We start from the raw sequence: 7589 nt of genomic DNA, 5'->3' as shown, positions 1-7589 counted from the left end.
TGTTATTACAATATTTAAATAAATTATTATGTAAAATAATGTTTAGCTAAAGATTTATTTAATAATATATGTGTACGAGTGTATTACTACTGAAAAGTTATATATTGTTATGCATATATATATAAAGTATACGTGTATATACATCTAACAATAATAATTATTTAATAAATAATTAATCAAAGTATCATTAAAAAATAAAATATAATAAAACATTGAATTTAATATAAATGATAAAATAAATGATATAATACAACGTAACATACCCATAACAGGATCAATTTGAAAAATATCCTTGGTCACTGTATCCATACTGATGGTCACTGTATCCACACTATGCCACTGTTCACACACATGTTAACACACACACACACACACACACGAATTAATTAATAACGATAAAACATAATTTTATAATAATTCTAACAAAGAATACATTTAACACGTACGTTCATTATCTAAGAAGAATACTAACTGAAAAGGTAAGGAGAGGGGTATGTAAGTTTTTCTAATGAACGCGTTTACTTCTTGGTCGTTCAATGTTTTGTTTGTGATCACCTCTCTCTCTCTCTCTCTCTCTATCTCTCACTCACTCTTCTTCAATACCTCCTATGTTGTTTTTATTCTAGGAATACGTTATTAAACTCGAACTTCGTAAACAATAATGATAAAACGTAATATTATAATATTTCTAACAAATAATACATTTAACGTACACGTTCGTTCTTATCTAAGAAAAATACTAACCGAAAAGGTAAGGGGAGGGGTATGTTAAAAGTTTTTCAAATGAACGCGTTTAATTCTTGGTCGTTCAATGTTTTGTTTATGATCACCTCTCTCTCTCTCTCTCTAACTCTCACTCACTCTTCTTCAATACCTATGTTGTTTTTAATTCTAGAAATTCGGTATTGAACTCGAACTTCGTAAATATATTGACCTTCGGTTATGTTCGGAATCTTTCGAATGTACAGGAGTTTAGTCTTTATCGTATTTTTGGAGATACAACATCGTTATATTAGATTGGTATTATTTAATTCGCATTTTACGTATACGTGAGGGTATTTTATCATTGTGCAAGTGTTACGCATATATATGCAAGTATGTGCAGTGTTATAAAGTGACATACATATGTGACTGTGTGTAAATGTGCAAGTGGACAAGTGTGGGCATTACTGGACACGTATTACACCTATACACGGATACACAGATACACGGATACATCAGTATTGGATATTTATAATGACAGGTAAGAATATTTTTTCAATTCTGATAGATTTTTCTAATACCACCAAAGGTGGGGGAGATTATTTATTAATGTTATCGTTATTTAGCTGATTTAAAAAAAATATATATATTAATACTCTTAAAGGTTTTAAGAATATTATTTGACAGTTTAATTCGTTGTTTAGCATTGTAATTAATTATTAAAAATTTATTAATTCAAGTATGATAAGAATCACAGTGCTGGTGAAAAGTTGAAATTAATTACTAGACATGTGTTTTGCTTTTTAATAATAAAATTGCAGTTACAGTTATATGCAATTTCTGCATATTAGTTTTGTTCTCTTACTTGGTAATAAATAATTTTTCTTATAGTTAAAAAATTACGTTAGAATTTATATTAGAATATCAATGAACAAGAGTAATTATGATACAAAAACATATATGTAATTATTAACACAGATTAATATAAATTAATATATATATATATATATGTAATATAATAATTTATTTTAATTATATATTATATATAAAATAGTAAGAGTTAAAATAACGATAACAATTCTAATTAATTTGCACGAACAACAATTATCATAATTTTCCTATAAAAATTACTATCCAATTAATTTGTTAAAAATAAATCTGTTCAATTATAATAATCATTTTGGAATTAAGATATAAAAATAAAAGAAAATAAATGCATAAAAGATAAATTGTATACTTGAAATAGATCTTTACACCGAGTCGTTTCGTCGACAAAGAGTTTCCAAAGTATTACTATGTATGTGTATAGGTGTATATATATATATATATATATATATATATATATATATATATTATATGCTCGTATATGTAAGATGATAGTATGTGGTGACGTGTCGTGCACGCTTGGCAATAAATAATAAATAATTCTTAAAACAGTCGGCTATACATCATCGTGTCATTTTCTTCGAGGTATATCCACGACGTCATCGTTGTGTTACCGTTGTCTTTCTTTCTCTTCTTCTTCTTCTTCTACTTCTCTTTTCTCTTTCTCTTTCTCTTTCTCTTTCTGTTCCTTTGCAGGGAGTAGTTTCGTTACTCTGAGACATTGTGGAAGGTACGACGTGGCAGAAAATTTATCGATGCTAATTTCCCAACGCCCGTGGTCCTAGCTGAATTCGCGAGAAAGAATTGTTATCTTTCTTTCTTTCTTTCTTTCTTTCTTTCTTTCTTTCTTTTTTTCTCATTCATTTTATTCTCTATCTTTCTCTTTCTATTTTACATACATTTTTTTTTGTTATCCTCTCGTGTACGTTTTCCTGAGGTTTTACCTGTAAGAAGAAATAGAAGAAAAAAACATTTGGAGGAGGAAGATGAAACGTGGTTCGGTTCGGTTTTGTTCGGTTAAATTCGGGCTTTCTAAAGCTCCTTTTTTTCAAATCTTCTATTTCTTTTTATTATCATCTCCTCTTTCTCGGTGCAACGAAGAGGAGCTTAAATGGGTGACACGAGATGATGTGTCAGAACGATTTCAAACTCAAGGGTATTGGAAAATTTAAATTATTTTTAATGCATTTCTAACTGCAACCTTTTCTTCTTCTTCTTCTTGATTTATGCAATTTCTAATTTTTATTATTTTTTTTTTTTAGTAAGATCTTTTATCTTTATCTTTCCCTTATTTCTTATTTTATTATCTATGTTTCTTTATAGATGTATTTTGTCACGTTTTGCTTTTGTTAATATGCAATTAACGTTGCACTTATATAAATTGCATTTTTCGATGTTTCGAATCGATAAAACATAATCGTATTATATTTATAATTATTACAGGGAATATTAACAAACGTATTTAGTGCAATCTAAAAAAATACCTATTTTAAATATTAAATACAAATTCACCATTTAAAAAGAAAATTTGTAAACGAAAGTATAAAATGGTTTTTAAATTAAACAAAAAAAAAATAGATTAGAACTATACGTTAAATTTTTAAAAATTGATAAAATAAAAATGTTATTATCTATCGATTAGATAAGAAATAAAATGTAACGATGACAAGTTAAAGTTTCGAAAATAAATTTGAGATTATTTTTTATAGAAAAAATAAAAACCGCTGGTTATGTTGGTAACGTAAAATACGTTCGTTCGTTCTTACCGTTCAAATATCATCGTTGACATTTTATTATTATCGTACAACCCCTTCCTACCATCCATTTCTTCCCCACCCCACCCCACCCAACCCCACCCCACCCTTATGAAGCTTTCGCATTACTGTCATTAACGCCGGGCGTGCTGCCTATTTTCACTCTCGGTCCTCTCTCGCGTTCATCGCGGTCGTAGCATAATTAAATACGAAACTGTAAAGCGCTTCACCGAGTCTTGGGCTGCCCTGAATTTAGCAACATCTAATTTCCCCCTGTCCCTCCCCCACACCCACCTAATTTCTACTCTCTTACCGAAACACTTTTACCAAAGCAACGCAGCGTTAAACTCTTGAAGTCGATGCAAGCAACCAACCAACCAACGAACCAACCAGCAACTAACTCTGATGATGGAATCTCATTTTTTTCCCCTTTTCTTTTTTGTTAAACAACAAATTAATTTCATTTGAGGAATAATTAAATGATAATTGTTTGGAGTATCTGAAAGATTAATCGTATGAAGGGTTGTTACGTTTAATTAGGTTTTTTTTTTAGATAAATGTATTTGTGAACATACAAATGATTCGTTGTATGTTGTTGCACTTTCCAATGCAACTTTCAACTTTGTGCATGTAGAAAATATTATTTTTATTATTAATTATTATATTTGTTTTTATTTATCATATTTTTCATTATTTATATTAATATTTTTACATTTTTATCATTAATATTATTTTTTGATAAATCTATAATTATTATTGCATTATTATTTGATGTCTAACTTAGATGCATACACGTCATTTGCATGCTATATATTTTATTTGATGCAACCTTCTACACCTTTCTTAAAAAAAAACACACACACACACACATTCAAAAACGCAAATAATTTTTGTATTAATCATACTTAATATTTGATATTTAATTTTGATGCAACATACACTTTCAAAATAATTCAAATGAATATTATTAATTGTATTAATTAGAAACTTATTGAACAAATATAATCGAACCAAAAGATTATTATAAATATAAACATAATTTTTGACAGTCACCCCACTCATGATAATTGTTATAACAGCTTTCATCATCAGAGACGATTAAATTCCTTTTGATAATGCGAAGATTCGATCGGCACGAACAAAGGCCGAAGTCGCGAAAGCAATTTTCTCGGCTCGATACTGTAAGGTGCAAGCGAGTTTCCATCGATTCTTACAGGAGGTGAGTAAGAAGAAGGAGAAGAAGAAAGTTAGGGGTAAGATAGGGGGGTGGGGGTGGGGTGGGGTGGGGTGGGTGCGTTATAGTAAAAGCAGTTTACACCGCTTACACAATAAGATCCTTTAAGAGGAAAGCAAAAGCCTAATCGTGAGAGGGAGGAAGGGTGGGGATAGGAACAGGCAACGATGGTCTACGTTTTTGCCATAGTCGTTGTCGTTACCATCACTGTTGTCGTCGTAGTTGTTATTATAATAGCAGTAGTAGTGTTAGTGGTATAGTGTCGGCAAATTCGTCGAACTGAAGGTGCTGAAAACCTATTAACTGCCAGTCAATAAACAAAGGAACGTTTTGGGCGATATAATATTGATTAATGGGGAGGTTAAGGAAGCGTGGAGGCGTTTAGTCGAAGTTCTCTCTAAGGCATCACGTAGAAAGAGAGAAAGAGAGATAGATAGATAGATAGAGAGAGAGAGAGAGTAAGAGTAAGTGAGAATGAGTGAGTGAGTGAGAATTCTCTTAGAAGAAGAAGAAGAACAGGGAGTGAAGCCAAGTACGAGGATGTCAGATGAACAGAGAAAGAGAATGAACGATGAGTGGGATAGAAAGAGAGAGAATCTTTGGCACGAATCTCTATGTATATGTTTATGTATTCTATATATAATTGTGTGTGTTTGTGTGTATATATATGTATATGATTTGGGTTTTGTTTGTGTGTGTATGTCGAGCGATTATCGAATTTCCTCTACGTAACAATGAGGTCCTATTAACTCCCCCCCCCTTACCCCTTGCACCAGCAACACCCGTTTTACCCCGATACACAACCCCCCGCTTTTGTGTATTGTTAAGTCTATCCGCATTAAGCGATCCATAATGCGGAGTTACTCTTCGCGATAAATCGTTTCAAATTTCCGCGTCCGTTACGGATACCGTTCCACCCCCACCCGTCAGTATCCCTCCTCCTTTTTTTCAAACTGTAATCCCCTCCCTGTCCCTCTGTCCCTGTGCTCTGTGCACAATTCGAATCTGTGCAGTGCGACGAATTTTGTTTTTCTTCTTTGTTTTTTTTCTTTTTTCTCTTTGCCTAGTAGAACAGATTTTTCATTTGAATGAAGAATAAATATGTTTGAATATTATTGCAAAAAGAAACATTTGACGATGGATTATTGTTTATTTTCTATTTTGGTTAATGTTGTAAGTTTTTTTCTTTTTTTTTTTTTTATGGATTTAAAAAGAGAAAATATTGAAAAATTGAAAAGTATATGAATAACTTCGTTGGTAGAAATATTAATATAAACGAATACATTTTGTTATTGTTAAAAAATAAATGTAAGATTTAAACTATGCAAAAAAATAATATTTTAATTCAGAAAAAACAGAAATATATTAATAAAAATAAATATTGTTTGTAATAGGTCTAAGTATGATACTTGCATCTTAAAATAGTATGCAATATTAAGATTTACAAAATAATTGATTTGATGTTTCCAACTTCATAAAATACTACATTTAAAGAAGACTACTTTATTTTTTTTTTTATAAAATAATAATAAAGTAAGAAACATTGTTAATAATAATAAATACTTAGGTTAGTTCTTTGTGAAAAGGTATGTCATTTTTAGGTCGCATCTTGAAGAAAGATGAGAAGAAGAGTTTCTGTAGTAGTAGTAGTAGTAGTAGTAGTAGTAGTAGTAGTAATAGAGAGAGTCAGAGTCGGCATTCTTTCGTTAAGGTTATGTTGGTATTTGAGAGCTTTGAGAAGGGGTGGTAGGACGTAAAGTTCGCCTTCCTGCCTGCCTGCCTGCTTTGCTGGCTGGTGGATACGCGATTTGAACTAGTAGACAGAGCTTCATGCTCTAATTTCTCGTTTGCGTTTCATACTAAAAAAGGAATGATTCCCCCCTTTTATCTTTGAAGAGGCCCAACTATCTTTCGCGAGCCTGAAGCACGGCACACATACTCGAGCTACGACGATGCTCTAGAATTCCAGATATACTACGAGAAGAAGACCCCTATTTTTCTTCTTTCTTCTCTTTTTTTTTCCCACCCCCCTTTTTTTTCTTCTTCTACTAATACTATCTTACACAGGGTAGTATATTTTTTTATCTCTCCACCAACCTCCAACGTTTCCTGTTGTTTTTTCTATCATCGTTTCTCAACTATCATTTTCTATTTCTCGCTTAGTCTACTTCTTCATCTTCATTTACTTCTTCGTATTCGTATTCGTTTTCGTCCTGGTTTTTTTTTTTTTTACGTAGCCCCTATCTCTCTCTCTCTCTCTCTCTCTCTATTTCTTACCTCGTGTTTTTTTTTCTTTCCCATTCTCAACTTGTTTGCTGCAGAAAACTGTCCAACGTCTTTCGAGAAGGGTACCAATTAGATGCATTTTTCCTTCGAGGATTTCAACCTCTACATAGCGTTTGCCGAACGCTTCTACGTTTCTCTTTTCCTACGTTTCTTTCCTCCGGAGATACTCGGCAATAATTGAAAATATTTGTCCCTTCTTTTCTCTCTCTCTCTCTCTCTCTCTCAGAGTTTCCTTTTTCTTGCAACTCTTCTTCGTTCTATCGACTCGTTCGAAGGAAGAAGGAAACATTGGATAAGAAGAAGAAGAAGATGAAGAAGAAGAAGTTGTAAATGGTAGGGTGGAGTAAGAAAAAGGGGTGGGAGGGGTAGGAAGGAGAAACGAATGTTGAGAAGAAAAACGAGACTCGCCTTTCGCAAGAATTTCACCGGCTGCTTGCAATCCTACCGGTCGCTATTATTTCAGAGTACAACCAGTTTAATTGCGAACTGGTCGACCTGTCGCAACGTTGGACTCTGTAACACTCGACGAGAAAGATGCTCTTCTAAGGGGATATCGTATTGCGAAAGTTAAAACCAACTTAGAGATTAACGTCACGGATGTTACAGAATATACGTTCTATATTTCTAGTAGTTCAAATTATATTATAGGAAATATATTATCGTTTATTGATAAAATGTTAAATAATATGGTCACGTGTACGTGTTATTGTAAAATACCGAAATTGATT

The 7589-nt window shown here is 32.0% G+C and overlaps 1 long non-coding RNA gene across 1 annotated transcript in view; it reads left to right on the top strand.

Annotated features, from left to right (window-relative positions):
• The first annotated feature begins 452 nt into the window (after positions 1-452).
• LOC149031723 (uncharacterized) overlaps positions 453-7589 on the top strand; it is a 231864-nt gene continuing 224727 nt past the window's right edge. Inside the window, exon 1 of the long non-coding RNA XR_016177399.1 lies at positions 453-1243. This is a non-coding gene — a long non-coding RNA (uncharacterized LOC149031723). The remainder of the gene's footprint in view (positions 1244-7589) is intronic.

The sequence above is a fragment of the Polistes dominula genome, unplaced genomic scaffold (assembly GCF_049000335.1).
Source record: "Polistes dominula isolate Pdom_NZ unplaced genomic scaffold, Pdom_raw_medaka contig_78, whole genome shotgun sequence".
NCBI classification, from domain to species: domain Eukaryota; kingdom Metazoa; phylum Arthropoda; class Insecta; order Hymenoptera; family Vespidae; genus Polistes; species Polistes dominula.
The sequence above is the reverse complement of the archived record's forward strand: the minus strand, read 5'-3'. Positions and strand labels throughout refer to the sequence as shown.